The 23557-nt window shown below is 41.5% G+C and overlaps 1 protein-coding gene across 1 annotated transcript in view; it reads right to left on the bottom strand.

Annotated features, from left to right (window-relative positions):
* The window catches only part of MED27 (mediator complex subunit 27), a 147374-nt gene that overhangs the window by 46939 nt on the left and 76878 nt on the right, over nt 1-23557 (bottom strand). The window lies entirely within an intron of this gene.

Genomic DNA, 23557 nt, shown 5'->3' with positions numbered 1-23557 from the left:
TAATTTGTGGCACACCTCACAAAAAGGTTGGCCACCACTGTTTTAAACCATGAGTGACGATGCCCCCTTAACATACTCTACCCTTCTTTCATTAAGCCTCAATAAATTCCAGCACAAATCTTTCCACTTTCCTGCATACACGGGCACATTTCCCATGATGGCATAGGGTTGTTATCCTGCCAGTTCATATTTCTGTCTTGATATCTGGAGATAACAAAGACCTCCAAACTGTGCTCTTAGATGAAAAACATCCCTGCTTCTGTTGGCTTTCAGAAAACCAACAGAAGCCCTGCAATGTGAGATTAACTGATTAACTACAAAACAAGCCTGGTGGAAGAAGTACTATAAGCTCATTAAAAACTCAAGAGGAAGAAGGGTGATCATGGCAAACAAAAACCTAACCTTGAAAGGGTCACCTTCACAACCCAATCCAACCTTCTTAACCTGGATACACAAGCCACATCATTCCTTGCATTTGAAAATGAAGCACATTTTCTCAAAAGAAAAAGCAGCTTCCTCTCAACAGCCCTAAGACACTGGAACCTATTGTGCCCATAGCAAAAACTGCAACAATGCTGAACCTCCTCAAAATGCCAGGGAGTTGCATTTCACATGAAACCATATTCTCTGTCTTAAAGCTCAGCCATCAAACCCTACCCACACCACCAGCCAACTCAAGAAGCCCCATGCCCCTGGAGACTCCTCTCACATTGAAGCAGATCACAGTGATTGAGTGTCATTTACCCCTTTTCCAAGAATGTGAACAAACTGAGCATCCAAAGCCTCATACCCTAAAACTTAAACTTTGGCTTTTAACCTTTTTACAGGAAAGGAAAACCAAAGTAGTCCTAGAGAAAAGGAATACACCACAGGCTGAAGGAAGATGATGTGACCTGGACTGAAGTCAAACAGCAAAGCAAAGACAGGGCTGGGGAGAAGCTCATTGTGGACATGCTATCCTTCTACCAGAGACAAGAGGACCAAGTCAAATGAGCAAGTAAAGTAATTTGAGATAAAGTAGGAAGAAACAATAAAGAAATAAGAACAGAAGAAAATGAGAATAAGCGATTTCAAAGAAGTCATTTTGCTCTAACAAAATTGCATTGAATATGTAATAATTTATGCAAGGGCTTGGGGTGCTATAAAGTTTTGAATTACTCATTTGAGAAGCTCTACATATTTCACTCATGGTTTTACAATGCTTAAGTAATATGGCTGTCCTGAAATGTTGCTGCTAAAGATTTTATGAGATCCCACTTTCATACCCTATTTCAGAAGGCAAATCTTGTGTATGCCCTTCAAGCAATTTAGACTGTTAGTGCTGCAGGACTAGAATCTGTGATTTTGCCTATGTGTACAATACTGTACTATACTACACGGTAAAACACACCTGCAGTGCACCAAGTACAAGATTAAAATAATAATTTTAAATAAGGGCAACTTGATGCCTAATCTTGAACAAAAAAACCCGTATACATTCAGATGCAAAAACATACTAAAAATACTTGGAACAATCGATTTCTCTCACAAGTACAAGCCAAAAAGATTTTAGTTCTATAGCAATCATATTTAAAATATTATTTTGATTGGACTACTGAATGTGCTAATCTTTTTCAAACATATTTGCCACAGCAAATTGAAATATTTAAAAAAAATTTTTAAAAAAACACCTTAAAGCAAAGCCATCCTTAAAAAGTTTCTCATATCCACTGTTTATATTTCTCAAGTGGGTGAAAGACTTTTCTTAAATCCACATTTTAAAAGCACTTTAAGTAGACTTTTATAACATACCATATGAATCCACGAAACTCTGAAACAAAAGCGTAAGATGATGTTTGTCAAGTATAGCTTGGAGGGGAAACATTTGTGCATAAAAAGTTTTAAGCCACCGACAACAAGAATTTATCAAAAAGCTCAAATAGAGTGGTGTATGAACAGTGCCACTGGAATGACAACTCTCCTGGTCTAAAAACATGCGTAAAAACTTTTCAAAGCCAAAAGAAAATGCTCCTCTATTCAGGTTCTGTTAAAAGAACCTGGAACTCAGAAGGGGTGCTAGCGAGTCCTTGCTGGTTGCAGTCATAAACATGGTAAATGAACTACATAGCTATGAATGAATGAATAAAAGTACAGATAGATATGTTCTCATGTTAGCACAGGCTTATGCTTTAAAAGTCTTTTCAGAATATTAACTATCCACTACAGAAAGGAAAGTAGAACATTATTCTTTTCACTGGGAATGATGAGTTCTCAATGCAATCTTGCAAGTCAATAAGCCAAAGCCAACACTGGCATTATCATTAAATCATCACTGGAGTTATATACCCTTTGATACATGTGGGGAACGATGCCAACATTCAATAAGCAACAAAGAACAGAACTACAGTAAGATTTTTACATAGAAGCCTGCTTTGCGCTTCCTGTTGCAAAGAAGGAAAAAAAGCAAGTTAATTCATGCAGACGAAACTGGGTATCAGCTTGCTTTCTTACAAGACTGAGTCATTTTGTATAAGATAAAACTGGTTTCCTTAGGACGGTGGAAGGCAGAAAAAACAAGCCTCCAAGGCAGGTAGTTCACCCATCAACACTATGCGTCAGGGTCATTTTAGACACTCCTGAATCTGATACATTTCTATTCTAAGCATGCGCATGTGTGTACGTTACTTAAACCCAAGCACTCCAGACTCAGCAAAAAACAAATTCCGCTGTCACTTGTGTGTGAACAGAGGTCATTGCTAACCATATGCTAATCAAAAAATATGGAGCGTCTTCTTAACTGATGCTCAATCAATACACAACCTAGCCTTGGATGCTACAATGCAAATGACTGCAGAATTTAAAGAAATAGCTATGGCAACAAATTCTAAATGTTCTTGTTTCAGATAATAACGAATTAATACAAAACCAAAAATGATTTTTTAAAAAAGTTTTATACCAGTTCTTTGGCATACTGACAGGGCCACACCCATGTCAGCACATTCTGTATTTTGCCAACTACATTCAAGTACCATCATATCCTAAATTAGAGTTCACTGGGTGTGTCTATGCATGCAGCTTAAGGCATGTTAGCCTATTTTAATGAGCATTAAAATGCCATAAAAACCCTGTGTTCTTCAGCTAATGCACATTAAAACAGGCTAACGTGCCTCTTTCCAGTACCTCACAATGGAGGTACTAGATTTAATGGACATTACCTAAAGCGCATTAATGAACATGTAGACGTGCCCACTGGAAATCAGACACCTAATCTGCTTAGATGCTTTTGAAAATCCCACTAGGCAATGATCTGCTTCTTTAGGCATTTGAAAAATCTGACTCATGGGGGCCAGAAACAATCCAGCAATTTGTTAACTATGATTAAGCCTCCAGTTGTTCTCCTGTATCTAGTTAATTTAAGACAGCTTTATTTCAGGAACAAGAACAATACAAAAATGCTGCTTTTGTACATTTTAATGGAATTCCACTTTTCATCCAAATGCAGCTTGAAAGACAACCCTAGTAAATCAGAAACAAACAGCTATTTTCTAACATAATTAAAGTGTAAAGATTAAACAAAACTATGTTGAGCTATGTAACTAGTTACATGCACCAAGATAAAGTATATATCCTCCTCACTAGCAGAAGCACCAAATTTAGAGCAGTAGCTGTATTTTCTTACCAGTCAACATCTTACCGATTATACCTACCGATGAGAATTAACCTGTTCTTTGAAAAGTAGCTTAAAAGCACTCATGTAAAAGAAGATTTAAATTATGAATAATCAAGGACTTAACTATGTAGACATAAAATCAGTCCACCTGGACAAATCCATGATTACAGGTTGCTTGTTTGTTACCTAAAGGGCAGTTGAAAAATAAGTTGGCATGACATTCATGCCAACATGGTTCCTCAAGCATGGCTACTCCTACAGTTTTCTTTTACCCCAAGCGAACACTTGACACACAAGGCTCAAAGCCCTTGGTTTCTTCCTTTGGCACGTGCCTATTGCATTACCTCTGCTAAGGAACTATTCCCACCACACCTGTAATGTAATTAGAGGTAATGAATTAGTTGGCAGCTGTAGACCTCTTTCCCAAGTGGCTGATTTTCAAGAATTTCTACACCCCAAGGCTTACACTTGTACTACTTCCAAAAAAAGGTCCTACATTATATTATACTCTGTCTTTCTGCAGTTCTCAACTACAAAAAAACGTTAGTTCAGTCTATTTTGAAAAGTACCACAGAACTATCCTGGACAAACAATTTATTGGTGAAAACTAAATGCCAGTATTCACTAGGATTCCAGAAGACTAGATAAATGCATTGTCCAGTAAGTGCTTTGAAAGCTAATCTCCAACAACCAGGAAATGCTGATGGTGTTTTTCTTTGTGTCCTCCCTCTGCCCCCATTCCCTCGGGTGGAGACACTGGGCCAGGAGAAGAGCTTGCTTTCTATATCATAGCTTTCATGAATAATCAAATAGAAAATAGGCCTATGGCATGGGTGAACTTGGCCTAAATAATCTCCAGAGGGTGCACATGCAATTACCAACCTGCTGAATGCTGCAGTAGTCCCTGCTCCTCACCCAATTAAAACCACTAGTACAACATAAATAGAGTGCCTTTGCTACAGGGCGCTGCTGCAGGAAAATTTCAAAGTCGTCCCCCCCCAGCCATCTCAAAGCAAGTCTGAGTGCAAAAAGAAGATGGGATGGAACTCAAATTGTGAGAAAAGAAATACTTTATCATTGCTGGCTGCGATTAGGACAAACTCTTGAACCCTTACTGATTTCTTTTAGCACCTATGAAGCCAAAGCTTGCATCCATACCACTTCAACATATACAACTTGCAAAGACAAACACCCTGTAGGAATGCTGAATTACATGTTCTAGTTCCTCTCTTCCTACACTGACCATCTTGCTCTGCACTACCCTGTGATGGACATCCAGTTGTAATGACGGTCATGGTCCCCAGCTACATCAGTCAAACTGTCTGACATCAATTAAAAAACGGTGCTTGGCAACACGAATGGATGCCAGGTAAGGTATTTTACAAAGGCATTAATTTATTTCCCAATGCTAGAATGTATGCTTTGCAATAAAGCACCCCACAATGCACTGCGATGATCAGAGAGGAGTGCTGAACAGGGGAATACTGCACCGGACGTTATCTGCTCAGAGTGCTGAACAGTCAGTTCGAACAAATGCACAGCAGGGAGGACACAATGATTAAGGAGGAAAGTACCTTGCACTGATAAGCCAGGCATACTGAAGTCGTGTAAAACATATAAAACCGATGAAGGATGAAAGGAAAGCCCAAGACCATGAAGACAAAGCTAGATCTCTGAAGCTGTCTGCCAAAAAAGTGAAAGGGTATTGCTATCTAGCAACATAGTTTCCTTTCATTACACTTCAACTACAGCCATCCTGTTGCTCAGCTAAAAATGAGCTTTGTAGTTTCAAACTGACCCTGATGGCCCCCATTATTTTATAATACAGCTTTCTCTTCTCGAATGATCTCATCTTAAATGATGCTCCTGAAGTCTTAAGACTGTTTGCTTAGGTGATATGTCCCTGGCTGCCCCAAAGAAAGGGAACCACAGAAAGAAGCATCTTGAATCCTCATGGCACTCCAGAAACTTCACCAGCAGCCAAAAATCAGGGAGTCCCTCTCCTGTAATGTCTCACTGTGGTCAGCCAGACACGCTGGGAAATACAGAAGAAGGAACCAAGAGTTTAAAGGGAGTGCAAGTGGCAGCACACCAGCATCTGGCTTGCTATATTTGCTACAGGGCACCAGGAAGTTCACCTTTGCTGAAGTTAGACCTCAACACTGCCATCCTAGCTTCTTCCATTTAGGGAAGTATTCCCAAGCTGCTGTCTTGAAAGACCCTTCACATTTTGCTGCACTTGAATTTTTACCTTTCAAACCCATTCAAACAAAACCTGAAGCATTCACCGGCAGTGACTATTTTATACTTGAGCAGACACTGAGCTGAAAGACATTAATTTAGTGCCAAAATGAGCAATGAGTCACGATTTGCACATATCTGTCAACCTGTTAAAACTTCCCAAGATTACGGTTCCTATTTACATTACAGAAAGTCTTGTGCAGCCTCAGAGATGCTGAGTAGCTAAGAAAAGAGAAAGGTCTAATTCTGCTTCTGATACTACTGTTTTACATATTCTCAGACCAAGAGAAAGGGTTTCCAATGTGTCCCAACTTTCTCCAGTCTACAGATGGGCACCAGTTGAAATGAGTGCCTGGGAGAAACAACAAATAAAATGGAATAACAAGGATGAACAAAAAGTGAAAAAGTGATGGACTTTGGATCCTAGAGAGGTACACAGAAAATCTGGAGCTTTTAGCACAGTAAATGATCAAAAAATAATTTGGTAGCCAATTTGCTCTTTCTGCTAGCTATTCTTAAACCCAGGCCTGGTGTGACAGATTTGAGGACTTGTGGTTGAGCCTCCCAGTTGAAGCAGATATCACTGGCATGGAGTGGGTATTTTCTTGGTACAGTTCATTTAAGAGAGAAGCACTCGGTTTTGAACAGATGTTCTAACAATCTGCACGCAAGCAACTCCTGTCTGCAGGAATCTTAAGACAGACACTAATGCCCTGTCACAACAGGTAGCCAACTACCTTGGGGGGGTCTCAGCTCTCTCCAGAAGTCACATACAATGCAAAATAGGTCCAACTGCTTCAAGACAAACTGCACTTTTTCTCCTCCAGCAGCCCCTATTCCATGGGTGGGCAAAATGTGGCCTGGGGGCTACATCTGGCCCACAGGGCCCCTAAAAATTTAGAAAATTAATATTAATCTGCCCTGGGCTGCCTGTCATGTGGACATCAATGGCTTTCCAAAACTCAGTAAGCAGCCCTCTGCCCAAAATAATTGCCCACCCCTGCCCTACTCTCTCTTTCGTGAAGTCCTCCATCCAAAACTCTCTCTGGACCACACAATGAGTGAAAGGTGGCCTGCCCTTAGATCTTCCTTTCTCCAACTCCTCTGCAAGACAAAAGAAAGCTCAGTAAGCAGAAGAGTATATCCTATACTTTTCTTGATGTATGTGGCTCACATGCAGCATTCTTAGCTCTTAATCCAATGTGCTCGTATGTCAAAATCATACCAGGAAATGCATTAGGGCATTTCATCACAGTTATACAGCGTCTCCTTGTATTTAAAAGATCTCTCTTCAAACACAACTGTATCTTGACCCCAAAATAGACACAGGCTAGATAGTAAAGAAAACAGACTACACCAGCTGGACTTTTGATTACCAAGTCATATCAAATACCAAAGCAAATTCACCCATTAGTCAAAACAGTGGTTTTTCTAATGAAGGTGTACTAACTTCCCCAGCTCACAAGCAACCCATCATAATTAATACCTACTACACACATGCTGTACCATGTTTCGCTCCTCATGGACTTAAATATACCTTCCTACTCTGCCCTGTACTCATCTTCCCTGCTCTTCTCCCCACTCCTGTGCTTAGCATCTTCATCCAAGAACAGGATTGATTTGTTTTGCTTTTAATTTATAAAAAGACTGGCCCTTAAATATTCTGAAGTCGATGGAAACGCTGTGTTCTCAGAACTTCCCATCTTGACATTTGAGCAGAACTTGATTTTTTTGTTTTATCCAACACCTTTTTAAAAACATCTTCAGCAGAAAATCTTTTATTCCAAATGGTGAATAGTTTTTATACAAGGATGTGCAATACAATTTAGAGAACAAACTTGCATTGGAGTTGGGATGCTTGACCACAATTATCACTGTTGTTAGCTATTGTTTTTAGGTTGTAGTTTCCTTATAAATAGGCTGCGCTGGTAAAGCCAAGGACAGCTATCTAGTTCATAAACAAGAGCATAAATTCCAAAGTTAATTAGAAATGTAACACTCAGTGCTTTAAATCTTTTTGTTTTGTTATAAAAAAAATCAGCTCTGGGAAGCAGCAGCACTAGCAGACAGTCATAGTTCTTTGAAACCCTCCCAGCAGTGTTGCCAATAAGCATATAAAAATCCTCTAAGTCTGTGTTAGAAAAGCAATGCCTGGAACAGATAGGAGATACTTCTGAAGATGTGCATTATGTTATTACCAGACCTGTTAAAAAATACTGTTTCTAATGCACTAATTAGTTCTGCAGAATGCTGAGATACAGTTGTGTGTTAAAAGATCAGGTTTACAAGGTAAGGACAATTCAGAAACCATCTCTGTTGCTACGGCTTTTTAAAAGCATTTTGATTCTTACCCAGGCTCCCAAAAAGAGGGTAAAATGGAAAAGTAGTTCATTATAAAAGCTTTTCAATTCTACGCTGGACAGATGGCTTAGTTGTTTAGCATGACCTCTCTTTTTTACTGGATGCAGTCCAGTGATCCACTGCTAGCATGATGTTTAGCAGCTCAGGCAAGATTTAAATAGCATTTATCCCACACGGTGTTTGAGATGTATGTTGTTCATTTTTTCAATTCAAGGCAAAAATCTGAAATTTGGGAATATTTGTACTAATAACTAGCTTATGGGAAACCAGAGCAGGGATGTAGGGAAGACATTATCCAAACCACATCTTGCAGAGAGGGAACAACAACTAGGTGCTGTTTTTTCCAACGATTAATTAGTGTCCATGTCAGTTCTAACTAGGCTGCTCTACATTTTTCTTCAGTGTAAGTTTTGCTCCTTTAGCTCATGCTAAGTAAGCCAGAGCCAGCTTTCAACCTGACAATAATTTAGGATGCCATAAATTAGCACGTCTCATTGAAGTTGATGGCAAATACTTATTTAAATGGCTTGGTAGCAGAAGGCCCCAGATTTTAATTCACCCAAAGGTGCTAGAACAGCTTCACCCCACACCAGGCATAAATTAAACCTAATACTTGTGACTTCCAGGAGTACTTTTAGCAATGCAGATCATAAGAATGGGATGGGAAAGGAAAGGGAGGGAATTCCCCGCTGGGTCAAGCATTGAGGTCATCTTGCAGTTATTCCCCAATTTACAATCTTACAATTTACCTAACTACCATAGTTACTTGATTACAAGATGAGGTTTTCCCCAGCAAGTGGCACAGGGGTTGGGGGGGGGGAGCCCCTCATCTTACAATTGCATACAATAAAATCTCATTAAATAAACTGTCTACTGTTAAACAGCTGCCAAAAGCAGCATGTGCTCACTAATGGGAACCAACTGTTAAGCTGATTAAATATAGGCAACACTGAGCATGACTATAAACACATGACATACATTGGGAAAACATACTGGTGGGAATCTACCACACAGATAGGTTAGTACAGTACATCTGAGTAAGACAGATGATACTTCACAGTCAGTGCAGTTCCCCTTACCACCAGCTCTTTTTCAAGTCATGGTGAGCTACAGCACTGCATATAGTTCACCTAGAATCCCCCTGTTAACCCCCCTCTCAGCCAGGCACATAATTAGTGTGGTCCCACCCTCCATGAAGTGAAGCTGGATCAGGCTGCCCTATGCCTCACCTGCATCCAGGACTTGTGGCAAGACATGCGGTTGCAGTCATAAGTGGGGGCTAATTAGCATGTGGATCTTTTTGTGAGCAGGGGGCATATCTGAAGTACAGTAAAATCTCTGGTATCTGGTACCTCATCAGCCAGAATACCTTGTTAACTGGAATTTCAGCACCATGACACACCACTTTGCCTCCTGCTGCACTGCTGAAAACTGGGATGCACATGGCTGTGCTGCGCCACTGGTTCCTGCTGCATGGGAGGGCGGGGGGGAGCCCACACACAGTGGCCAATGCCACCACCCACTGCTGCTGCCACCCAGCATGTGTGGCCATTACGCCCCCGCTCCCCACCCCCCTGCAGCCAGCCAGAAACTCTGCATCTCAGGTAACCGGTACTTTTGGCTTACCAGCACAACCCCTCTGCCCGCCCGCCCCTTCCCAACTTGTGCTGGATAACAGGGATTTTACTGTATATGCACATACTGAACAGTACTGAGCTGTGGAGTCACCATGGCTTGAAATGCTGTTGACTCTAGTGGGGTCCTACTCAAGGAACTATGTGGTAAATCACGAGCCTTCTGGCTTTGGACTAATGTCATGCATAGTCTGTAGTACATATAAATGGATACCAAGGTGCTGCTCAAAAGTGTTTATGAAGTACTTACGATAAACCTTGCAGCAGTTTCAAGTAGTAACATGCATCAGTTCTGGATAAACTAAGTGCATGGGTACTATATGCAAATTGTTACAGCTATGTTTAATTTCAAAGTTACTGTTTTCAAATTTGCTCCTCACTTCCTTGTGCTCAGGGAGTACAGGGTCTGACAGTAAGGAGAAGCAGAAAGAGCTGCCAGGGGAAAAAGCTGAAGGGAAGCAAAAAGCAAAAGGCTACCTGACCCCTTGACCCTCCCCTCCACCCCCGATTAATTTTCCCTGCTGTAGCAGTGGGACAGGGACAAATTCAAGGCAAACTTCCAATATTTCAATTCTACACCTGGAAAATTGCAACAAATTTATAAATTTCCTGTATACAGAATCTAACTATCAGGGAGTTGTCTTATAATCAGGGTCATCTTCTATTTGAGTAAACATGGTATGTATGCCTTTGCCCAGCATCTGAACACTTAAGTGAAATAGCAATCCTGCTCCTCTTTCAATACTCTGAATAAGCTAAACTGCTCTGTTTTACAATGCCCATGGTATGAGGGGCTCAGACTAATCATGAAGATGACAGTCTACCAAACCTAAAGCTTTACATACTTCCAGCACATTATGTCAAATAAGAAGTCAACTTGGATGTTTTCACAACCACAAAGCACCCTAATAAGTAGGGGTAAAGATACCAGTAAGCTAAAAATGTTTATTGAAAATTCCCCTTATCTACGCTATTGTTGTGTACAAAAAGCAGAATATGAAACAGCATAATTCCAGAGGAAAAAGGGGGACACACAACTAGAACCAACCTAGTAAATGCTGTAATCATGTCCAAAATTGTATTCACATTGATATTCAAATGGTTCCAGTGGGCCAACAGGTTCTAAATGGCCGACAGATTATCGAGTCCGACCCCCTGCCACGGGCAGTAATGAGCACTGGGGGCGGAAGGGGTCATAAGACCCCAGCCAGGTGCCTATCCAGTCTCCTCTTGAATATCTCCAGGGAAGGTGAGAGCACCACCTCTCTGGGGAGCCTACTCCAGGCTCTGGCCACCCTTACAGTGAAGTAGTTCTTCCTAATATCTAACCTAAACCTATCCCCCCTCAGCTTGTGGCCATTATTCCTAGCAACTCCAAGGGGGGCCCTGGTGAACAGACTTTCCCCGAGTCCCTCCTGCTGGCCCCTGATAACATCTCCCTGCCTTCTAGGGACCAGGTAATTTTCAACTTAAGGATCCACAACCATTAAACTTAACGCCTAACTCTGCTTTCCGACACAGCCTGGTTTTACTGGCCTTTGTGGCATGTGGTAGAGGCTACCAGCAATATAACATTCACTTCCATAGATACTAGACTTCAGGTGGACTCGGCAACAGTAAGTGGTATAAAAATAAAAAGGCCAGACCAAAGCAAACCAGAATGAATCCCCCTAAGTACTTTAAGGCCATCACTGATGGTAGAGCTTTAAAAAATTACAGTGCTGATAAGTAAAATAAGTGTACAACAGGCATGAAGTCTAGCGAAGCTATTATTATAAAAACAGTAGCCATAGCGTAATGTAATTTTTTCATATTAAAATGTAATTTATTAATCTCAGGGTTAAAATTATAATTTAATCCAACAGCTGCCTGCTGCACAAGTCTCTGCATGTAGTAAATTCAACTCCACAGCAGGCTTTTCAGTGGCATCAATTAACAAAAGTTATTAAAGCAGCGATCTCTGCCAGTTCTTATGAAATGACACTTTGTACTCACATGGGCAGTGGGGGAGAGAGTGAAGGGAGATTCAACCAATTCTCACACTGAGACAGCAACTCCCAGACTTGAAACATTCACCATGACAGCTGGCGGGAGCAGCCGATTCGTGCTTTGAAGCTGGAAATACATCGCAGTCCCTTTCACAAAATTCCAGAAGTTTTTTTGGCTCTTATCAAAAGCTGTCACTTCTGCCTCCATAACATCTCGCTAAAACTCACTGCTCGTTTCCAACTTGACTGCAAAATCCTTTCACCGAGACTTGACCACCTTATACCACAGCCTGTAACTTCCTTCTGTCTTCTCTTTTCTACTGCTGCTTCAATGTCGTCTCCCGCACCCTGCAATCTCTCTTCACTCGCTTCCTCTCTTTTGACACATCGTGATCAAGCTCGATGCCTTCAAAAAATTCCACTTTTCTCCTTCTACATCTTGGCTTGTTTTCTTCTTCATATTCTGCACACTTCCTTGACGTTTATCCCTGTTCTAAGCTGTTACTTAGTTCATGCTGTACCATGTGGGAAAAACTGCATCTCCCTCAAGCAGCCAAACCAAACACATCATGAGGTTTTCTCTAGGGTCAAAAAGAGAGACACTCAAATGCCATTCCTATGTCAAATTGTGCTAGTGTTGTCTATGTTGGCCCGAAGGAATCAAAGGGGCAAACCAGTTACTGGAACTCTAATGCCAGAGCGAGCCAGACCCCATTTATCTATGAGGATTACCATACTTGTATAAAGTACATTTTTACTGAAATAACCACATCCACACTTGGGAATGGGGGATTAGGATTAATTATTATTTTCAATACGCAGGTATAAGCAAAATAGAGCAACTTTCTAGCATGTATAAGTGCCATTTCTAACAGATGGGTCACCTGAACACCTACCTGTTCCAGATACTTGTTTCAGGATGAGAGTGTAAATTCAACTGCAAGTTTCAGCTGTATCCACACTTTCACGTAGCATTTCCAGCAACGCAGTCACTGAAAAAAACTGAGTAGATGAACCATATGCCACTGAGAATTTTCACTCGTTTTTCTTTTACTTCTTCATAAAATGATGTTCCTGAAGGCCTAGGGAAAGGGGGTGTTGTACAGCCAGTTGGAAAGAAATCTTTCCTACAGGTCTACTCAGAGACTTCTCCAGAGGTATCAATTTGGGTAAGCAATTTGTAAAATATAAAATACCAAGGTCAAAAGAGATTCAGAAAATGCAGAAAAGACCTGCATACTCCAAGTAGCTCAACCAGCATGCATCTGAAAAAGCAGGGGGATCCACCTGTAACCTTACAGGTAAGTGTTTGAATTATTTCCTGTAAACTAGCTTGTTTTTAACTACACAGGAAATTCTACTTTCATTAATCAGGAACTGTATTTAATCATTTAGCAGATGTGAAAGATGGCAGCATGTACCAAGACGAGTTCGGGCCAACCTTTTTGGCAGACATTCCACAAGTTAGCCCTGTACCCACGGTGAGTGCCATGCCAATCCCCTTCCTCTGCCCCATCTGCTGCTCTACTATCTGTTCCCTATCCTGTGGTTCCTGCCTGATCTGCTGCTCTGCTTTCTACTGCCTGTCCCCTCCCCCGTCTGCCACCTGACACACACAGAGGTTGTCCACGCCCCTTGTGGCCACCCCTGGCCTAAACAATGAATGAAGGTTGATATGTAAACAGAAGGTAGTCTCCTATAAAAGCATATGCATAAGCACATAAATCTATACTCCACTTAATCTCTTCTATAATATCAGAGGTGGTACAGCACTTTAAAGAATGCAAATGGGTGGTTTGGACAGATCTCTGGAACCCACAACACAGGGCAACTAAGTGGCTTCCATTAAACATGTGGGGACAAAAAAAAAATCCAAGGAAATGAATCAGAATGCAGGGCCAATAACAGCACAGATCCTAAAAAAATACTTGCAAAAAACAAAAACAAAAAAAAACAGCCAAAAGAAAAAAAACAAACCAAAAACCTAACACTAACCCAATATCATGGCTGAAAATATAAATGCACTAATGTCAGAAAATCCAAAACCTTGGTTGTTTCAACAATCCTGACACACTTACACACATCTATGTTTCCACAGAATTGTGCACGGAGCATCAACATACATTATTACCGTTTGCTTATGTTTTCTTGAGGTCAGGGTCTTTTTTTTTTCCTTCTTGGTTTTGCTTTTAAAAATAAAGCACGATTTCTGATCACAGTGTCAAATAAATCCCCTTAGCAACCATAGAACGTGAGTGATATAATGCAAGGAAATGTGAGAGAGACTGTCTTTGCAATAAAATTTACATAGTTATTTTCAATTGCTTTGAAACAGTTGTTTTAACTAGCATGGAAATTTTTCAAAACTCCTTAGCTTCACAGTGGCAATCAAAAGAGGAAGGTGGACATCAGGACGTGTGAATTTTGGTTAACAAAATAAGCATGTATCTGCTTTACAGTCATTATTGGATTCTTGTCTCGGCCTGTTGCCAGTCCCTGTATGTTTTTTGAAAATTGTCATTAACTCCTTTATACATACCTTGAAAGGAAAAACCACCCTCCCAAACTGTGCAACATCAGTGCTAATAGGATTTCAGAAGTAATAGTGTGTGGCGCACAGACTCATTGTGTAAATTCTCGACCTGTTTGTCAAAGTAGAACTTGCTCCAGAATCAACAATGAAACACTAACAGAAGCCATCAGCTTCACTTAGGAAATAGGCTAAACATGCAATATGCCACTCTTCCAACTATTTCCCTTTATCTAATTGCAGTATACAAATGTTGACTTTTGATACTGAAGAATGCAAGGAACAAATATTCATGAACCGATATATTCAGATTGATTTTCAGGCCCAAAAATCTTTATTGCAATTTCTTTGGTTTTACTATACATCACAAAGCAAACTGCTTGCAATAGGTGTTCTGACAGTCCAAAAGCCTGACAACCGAAGGCTAACACAATCAAAATGGAAGCTAATTAGTCAATATGAAGAATGAACTTAGGAGTCGTGTAATAACTTAGGTCTTGTAACTGTATTGTGCAGACAGTGGCTAAAATTTTCTCCTACCGAGTTTAAGTACAGGACCAGAGAATGGGGTTAGTCAACTTCTAGAAACAATGCAAGCATGTAATTACTTTTGAGCATTTAGTAAAATGTTACCTATAGTATGTAATATGACGGTAGCTACATAAATTTTCCTTAAAAACCTAGTATGGCAGACAAGGTAAAAAGAAAAATGGAAATTCAGGAACAGTGACCAAAAAAAACAACCCTGCAGGCATGAAAGCTTCCTGATCACGTCTGCAGTTTTAACAAAAAGAAAACACTTATCTGAAATTCTTATTCTTGCAGACCCTGATCCTGCAACCAGATCCAAGTGAACAGACCCTTACACCCACACCGAGTCTTAGTGAAGTCAACAGGCCTCCATGTGAGTGACAGCATCCATATACCTGGACTGGTTGTAGGACTGGGGTTTCAACTTATGCACGTTGTCATTCTTGAGTCCATGCTCTGAACAAGAATGACACACCAGGCATTGGAGATCTACTTTCAGCTCTGCTATGGAAGACTGACTAGATTTAGTCACCTTCCTTCCATCTTTGTGCTTCGTTTTGCCTTCAATAGAACAGAAAACATGTTATTTCCCTGCTTTTGTGAAAGGCTTTAAGATCTATGGATAAAGTGTGCTACTATGCATCCTATATCCATTCTGGGCTACTGAGATTTTACCCTTGGGTAGAGAGAGACAGAGGAAAAGGAAGCATACCAAGTTTTTATTGTTGTATTTCTTTTTGCACTCTGCTTGGCCATATTATTAGCACTGCTGGAAGAATGAAACTTAGCAATTATTTGTGATACACATAAATACCCTGAACCAAAAGGGAAAAAAAAGAAAAGAAAATCACAGATGGGGGAAGGGAGGATTAGCGAGAGAATTCCCCTGAAAGTAAAACCAGGAGAACAGAGCTTTTCACTGAGATGGAAATCTGTTTAAATAAACTGCAATGTTGTGATCTATTCCAGAAGCCTAGACAATATTTTTGACAGCATTTGGAGTTTAAAAAATATCCCTACTTTGGGAGATTAAGTCTGATCCTGATCATATGCGCATGGTATTTTGTAACTGAAAACGCTCATTTTCAGCTATTTAAATTCACAGTAATTACGTTTCCTGAAATTTGTCTCTCAATGGTGTTTCGCTTGCTCACAACATGTTTCTTTCAACTTGAGCTATGAATAGGAGAGTTCATTTGTCTATGCCATCTCACCATCTAATAAAGGCACCAGCATGCATGTCAGAACTTCTGCCTTCATTATCTAGTGGATGGATTTTGTGTTTTGCAGTTATTCACTATACCATATCTAATATTTCAGAACCTGTTAGCACCTCCTGGAACGAAGATACTCAGTGCTGAAAAAGGGCTGACTGTTTTATTCCTACAGATGTAAGCTGAAAGTTAATGTTACATAAATATCCATCTATTGTTTTTCTCTGGCAGCAGATTCTATCCATCAAGTGTTCTCCAAATCTCTGGAGAGTTACGAGGGATATTTTCCTTTAGATCAGTTGTATGCTCAGTTCAAGTAGAGCTATGCTCTGTTCTAGTTTGCCACATAGACCTCTGAAGCTTGCTCCAATCTCCTAGTATCCCTTAAGAAAAAGCCAGACAATGTGAAGAATGGAAATTCAAAATCTCAAAGGGATAAAAAGACTCTAGACCTTGGGACCAAGGAAATAGATCTTTTGCTGTTTCATCCAAGCTAGAACTGACTCACTGGCAGAACAAATTAAATTCGTAATCAGCTCCTACTGCCACAATAAACTTCTCTCCCTTCAGTCAAAAAATTGAGATGCATAATGAGTAGAGTAAAAAAAGAAGAGATTTGTCCTTTAGTACCAATTCTGGTTAAAGCAATAAAAGTTCAAGGAAGCATTCAAAATGCTTATTTCAAATTCTGGTTCATTTTAAATGTTCTTCTAACTGAAAACTAAGGTAAAAATGGATGGCTACACTAAGCTCAACCTGTTCCTGTGCATGACAAGGAAGTTGGTATAGTACACCAGTATGAACATTAAAAAAAAAAAAAAATTCATACAGTGTGTATGAAAAACAGCCAACACATCAGTCCCATGAACCATTCCCATTCACATTGTCCAGACTACATATTACATTTTTCTATGGGGACAAATGTAGATTCCAAGAGAAAACCATTCCTTTTCAAAGTAGTTAAATGTACACAGTTGCACACCTTCATTCTTCAAGGTGACCCCTCAGAGGTATAACATGGCCAAAACCTGAAAAAACCCTATTACAGCTTAAAACAACAACGTACATATTAGAAATCTGAGACAGTAAAGGAATTAAAATCCAACAACCCCTCAAAGACGACGCTTACCATGCTAAAATTCTAACCTCTTGGTTTGTTTCCCCCCAACAACAAATCACACTCAGCTGGCTTCATCACAATCAGATTTATAGCTGTTAGGGGCTGGAAGGGACTTCACAAGATCATGGGATCCAGCCCCCCTGCACTAGGGCTGGAAAGACTGCTGGGGTCAGATGACCCCAGCCAGGTGCGCATCAAGACGCTTTTTGGAGATCTCCAGGGTGGGTGACTGTATCACCTCTGGGGGGAGTTTGTTTCAGACCCTTGGCACTCGGTTTGTAAAAAAGTTTGTCCTTATGTCTAGTCTGAAGCCATCTTCAAGCGGTTTGTGCTTGTTGTCTCGTCTTCCCCTGGGGTGCCTTGGTGAACAGATGCTCTCCGAGGCCCTGCTGAATGCCCCTGATATAGGCTGCCACCAAGTCCCCTCTGAGTCTTCTCCTTCCCAGACTGAACAGTCCCAAGTCCTTCAGCCTCTCCTTGTATGACCTGCTCTCTAGACCTCTAATCATGCATGTAGCCTTTGGACTCTCTTGAGCTTCTCCACATCCTTCCTGAAGTGCGATGCCCAGAACCGGACACAGTACTCCAGCTACGGTCTCAAGGCTAAGTGGAGCAGGAGGATGACATCCTTAGTCTTGCTTGGGATGCACAGGTAGATACATGCCAGTGTGTGATTCACTCTACCATCTATGGCATCGCATTAGTGGCTCTTGTTCATTCAGTGGTCAAACTCAACACCCAGGTCTCCTTCAGTTGTGGTGCTGGCAAGCGTAGCACTACTCGTTTCTTGCAACTGGGATTGATGAGAATCCTGTTCTCCAAGTCAAATTCTGAGAGCAGGATCCTTGTACATGCCAGGCTAATGTCAAATCATTCAACCTGAGACAGCAATGATGAACAGAGAGCTAATAAGGCTGTTTGGTTCCAACAAATGAGAAGTTTGATTTGTCCAGGAGAGGGTGTTAAACAAAAAATTAGTTGAGACATTAAGTTTCAGAGTCCTCATTACAAAGTACAACATGCCCACATTTCACCTGTTTCTCCATACAAGTTAAATTAAATCACTGAAATGTATTTATTTCAGAAGGGGTGATAAAAAGTGGGCACTTTTCAACCTTGCCAGTGTCTCTCGAATACACACCGAAGCATTTACTACTTGCACCTTACATTTTAGAACGCCCCCATTACAATGACTCAAACTTCTCTGGTTCAGGCCTGTGACTCATACAGGGCTAGCTTTGGCTTAACCGTATTACCCAAGGTTTGTGAGTTTGCTGGTCAAGAACAAACAAACAAAACAGAAGAAAAAAGATTAAAAACCAAAACTAAAGAGGTGCTGGAAGTCAGGCTTATTAGGCTGGTGAGCTTGAGGGCAGTTTGATCCCTGACTTCGCATATGAAGGGGGCCTGCATCCCCAGGAGAGAGACAATCAATGAAGGCAACAGGATTTCCCTCTAAACCTAGTGAAGCTTTACAATGAGTGACTTACAAAATTCAGACCTCATAAAGTTGTAGTGGGGTAAAAGAGGAGGAGAGGAGGCAGTTCAGCTCCTTTAGATTGACACCAAATGACCAAAAGTGCAAGTGGTCATCCATCCAACCATCCACATATTTATATCAATATAAAAAGCACAAGCTAATACGTAGTTTATGACATTATTAAGAGCTGGGCTTGTTGCAGTAAGCCTCTGAACTGGATGACATGATCAGTTTGTTCAAATTTATTCAACATTTTTATGTTCCAAATTAAAAATGCACTAGTTGCTTATATAATGATCAGCCTTCTATTCACAGCCTTGAAAACATTGTTGGCCGCTTCCCCAGCTAGGAGCCAAATACCTGTACTGATTCAGACCCTACATAGCCCCATCAATCGGGGGGTGGGGGGGGTGGACTTTGACCTCAGTTGTTTTAAATACAATACTTCAGGCACTGAATTCAATGCAAAGCCACATCAAGCCTTTTCAGCTTCCAATAGTTGCAAGCTAGCTTTGGAAATGAAGAGCTGAACGAATGTAGACATGTAAAAGCTCAATTTCTTGCCTTTTAAAAAGAAAAATCAACGAGTAGGCCCTCTCTACATTGCCCAAAAGCAATATACTTCGTCATTTACCTATGAGATGGAATAAGTAATAAAAAGTTCATTTGTATTTATTGGGCCATGGCAAGAAAACAAAACTTGTAAGTAGCACAGACTTATTTAGTATAACCACATTTCAGCAGAAGCTGTTAACAATCAAATCCATCTATTTTAAATTATATGGGTACCTACTTTAAAATTTTTCTGAGGGAATACCATAATTAGCCCTGACAATGCTTTTCAGGTTTGTATGTCTACCAAAGATTTCATTTTGCTGGTGATAAATTAGAGCCAAGAAATCTTCCTTAAACCGCAACAGGGATAGAAAAATCATCTGCAAAGCTGCTTTCCTTCTGGTGGGTGAGACACTGCACATATCAAGATTTACACTCTAATGTAACAAGGTTCAATGCTTCAAAAATTTTACTTTTCTCCTCTAGGCACCTGCCTCACATTTTTCTCAACGCAACCCCATACAGAAGTTCTGCTATTATGCAAATTTGCACATCCTTCAGGAAGGGACTGTCCAAGGGTCTGACCATTCCCAGTCAGCTCCCACTGATCATTTCCCTGCTGCTGGTCAGGTTAAGCGTACACTTCATCTCATCCTCCCTGACGCACAAGAACCCAGGCTGCAATCACAGTGGATAGCAAGAAGGCTTCATGTAGCAATGCAGCTCTTCCCACCCTAAGGTTTACCCCCATCCTCCATGAGCTGAACAGCTGTAGTACAAGTGAAGCATTTGGAGCAGAGAAGGTAGCATCAAAAAAGTTGCACTAAAAAACCACAACAAATCCACAGCAAGAACCAAAGCACAGCTATGTACCCAAGTGTATTTAGATACTTGCAACTCCTCACATTCCCTGCAGCCCTTAAAGGAAAGAAAGATAAATGGTAAATGTGCATAAAAGCTAAACAACTACATTATAACTCCTGGGTCTTTGTATCGCTGGAGATGCATTTGGAGCCTATTTAAGATATATATAAATTTGCATTTGTAAAAGCTAACCAACCAGAAAAGCTCTACTTTTCTGAACCATGTTTCAATGGCAAACAATACAATTACACTCTCCTTAGAAATACAGTTCAGATTAGAAAAATGTTTAAGAGTTTTAGGTTCTGCAATTCCTGGGAGCCAAGTGTAGGTGGTCAGACTTTGTAGGACTCAAGCTCCTGTAAGGGGTCTCAAGTTAAGAACCTAAATCACTAACTGCTTAAAAATTCCTGCCCAACCAGCTTTAAAAAACTCTCCAAAAACTACAGGATATCCATGCAGTGACTTGCTATATTTTAAATATTTCCTCTGTTCTGGGTTTGAATCATTGGTAGCACAAGAGGGCACCATTCTTAATTGGACCCTGGGCACTACAGCAATAAGCATGATCAATACAGCCAGAAGGAGTAATCATGTCCATCCTAACAGGAAATAGTCTTATGTTGTCAGGAAGTACTGAATCGGACCCACAAAGGATAGCAAGCGACCAGTACATTTCCAATAGTCTCTGCCAAGTCCTGCTTGCTCTCCAGAAGGGGCAATAAAAATGTCTTGCAGATGCTAAAAACTAGGCCTGTGCAAAGCGGCTAGTATTTGCTCTGGACTCAGCTGATTTGGGGGACAGTGATTTGATTCGGTGATTTGAATCACCTGTCCTGAATCAATCTGGTCAGATCTCACAGACCCATCTCCCCCCAACCTGGCAATGGCTGCCCCGCACACACCAGCTTCCGGCACACTGAAAAAAAAAAAGCCCCAACTCACCAGGTGCTGTCAGGCAGGGGGGAGAACCCCGCTGCCCCCACTGCACGGGGGCCTCATGCAGAGCTCCCCAACCTGGTGTCCCAGCCCCCTTCCATGGCTGCTCCACCTGCTCCAGCTCCGGCCTTGAAGAAAAAAAACCAAAGACCCTCTGGGTTCACTGGTTCCTGCCTGGCAGGAGGCAATCCCCGCTGCCCTGTGTTGTACTGGGGGCTCTGCACGAGCCCCCAGAAGCCCCAAGGCCACTGAAGGAGCCAGTGAGTATGGAGGTTTTTTGGTTTTGTTTTTTTTCTTAAAGGGCTGGAACTGGGGAACGCAGGGCAGCCATGGTGGAGCTGGGGGGGCATCGGGGAGCTCGTGGCAGAGCTCCCTATGCAGCATGGGACATTGTGGGGGAGGGAGCAGTGATCATCCCCCCTGCTGGGCAGCACCCAGTGCGTGGGGGCTTTTTAAGGGCCGGGAGCTGGGCAGCAGCAGGGATCAGGGGGCACTCGGGGGGGGGGGGCAGGCGGTCCCCCCATGGCCCCTATCCCCTCCCCTCCCCCTACTTACTGGCATGATGTCCAACTCTAGCTCCCTGCTACAGCGGGCGGGGGGGGAGGGGGCGGCAGCAACTGCCTGAATCATCAAAGCTCTTGAACTCTTTTCCGAATCAATTCAGGGAGCTTCAAATTGATTCAGATCTTTTTATTGGTCCCCCTGATATGATTCAGATTTGTAGATTCAGCCAAAAAATCGGGCCGAATCTCCTCCAAATCGAATCAGCACTTGAAGCTTCGCATAGCCCTACTAAAAACACTACTAGCCTGACAATCCTTTTTCTAGTCCTCAGCTATGGGTCTGCAGCAGTCACTCTAGCCTTCAATAACATGTCTTTCAGCAAGGAGTGGTTTATTATTCTAATAGGATGGGCAATATGGAAGGGGTCACCTGTGAATCACTATCATGAGAATATTTTATTACACTTGTGCCCTGGCTAAGGATACTCCTTGCATACAGATGAGACTTTAAATATGTAGATGATTGACAGCATGTTTTAATACAAGGTCACCCAAGTGCCTTCACATTAAGCACACATCAGATTTTAGGTTGTTTTTCCTTTTTTGCTTTCAGTAGCTTGTAGTCATATTTTCCAGTGCCAAACCTCTTTGTAAGAGATGAATATTAGAGGCTTCATAAATTTAAAAGCATTTTAATTAAAAAATTTTTAAAATAAATTAAAAAGCTGTTCTGATAAATCTTTCCAACTATTATTCCCACACAGTTTTATTTCTTCCTAAACAAAGGGCACGCTATTGTCAGCCAAAATACCCAGAACTTGCATCTATAGACCAGCACTCTCTCTACACAGCATATTCCTTTATGAAGCTACCGGAGAGAAAGAGCAAGAGCCTCAAAAACAAAAAACTGATGTGTACTATTGTTGCAACCGACTTTTATTAAAAATAATTCATCATGTGTTCAGAAAGAATGAGGAATTCATCACTATATACAGGTGGAAACCAAAGCAGATAAACCATTCAGTTAGGAACAAACTTTACAACAATCATTATTATTAATTTAAAAGAATTAGACTAAGGCTGCAGGCAACCACAGAGGTTACATCTATTTACTTCAGTCTTAACCATCAATTAAATCAGCATCCCAGATTCATCATGTTAGCAGGGCACAAAGCGGTCTAGCATGATAGCAGCCAATTAGCAAATGAAGATGACTTAATTTCAGAAGGGAGAGGTAGTCAACCTTAGTAGTCCCACCTACTACAGAAAATATGTGGACAAATTGGTACGAGTCCAGGGGAGGGCAACAAAAATGGTGAAGGGCTGGGGCACATGGCTTATGAGGAGAGGCTGAGGGAACTAGGCTTGCTTAGCCTAGAGAAGAGAAGATCGGGAGGGATGTAACAGAAGCCTTCAACTACCTAAGGGCCGGGGGGGGGCGGTGTTGGTTGTCAAAAGTGGATGGAGCTGGACTGTAGAGCTGTGCGAACCATTTCATTTCCACTTCCATTTCACTGTTTCGATGGGACAGTGTTTCATTTCAAGCCTCATTTCATTTCAAAAGCACTGTTTTGTTTCATTTAGTGAAAGGTGTTTCACTGTTTCAACTTTTCGCCCATAGGCTATAACAGGGAATCATGAAAGTGCTGAAAACTCTTTTATTTCTTGCCCAATTAGGATGCAAATTGCAGGGATGGTAGCCCCTTCTGAGGGCACAATGCCTGCCAAGTTTAAAGGAGATACGCGCAGAGATTTCCAGGAAACTGCACCTCAAGCTGTTCAAAGCAAAACTCGTGACACTTGCCAGCAGCAGCAGCCTCCCTATCATCTGGCCCGCAGACCCGGGGGCCCGCACCCCCAGAGGGCTGCAGGGCTGTGCCAGACTCCTGCTGGGAGTGTGGGCCCCTGATCTGCAGGCCGGATGACAGAAGGCTTGGTGCTGGGCGCAGCC

This window comes from Crocodylus siamensis, chromosome 11 (genome assembly GCF_052110815.1).
Source record: "Crocodylus siamensis isolate JL-2025a chromosome 11, ASM5211081v1, whole genome shotgun sequence".
Classification (NCBI taxonomy): Eukaryota; Metazoa; Chordata; order Crocodylia; family Crocodylidae; genus Crocodylus; species Crocodylus siamensis.
The sequence above is the reverse complement of the archived record's forward strand: the minus strand, read 5'-3'. Positions and strand labels throughout refer to the sequence as shown.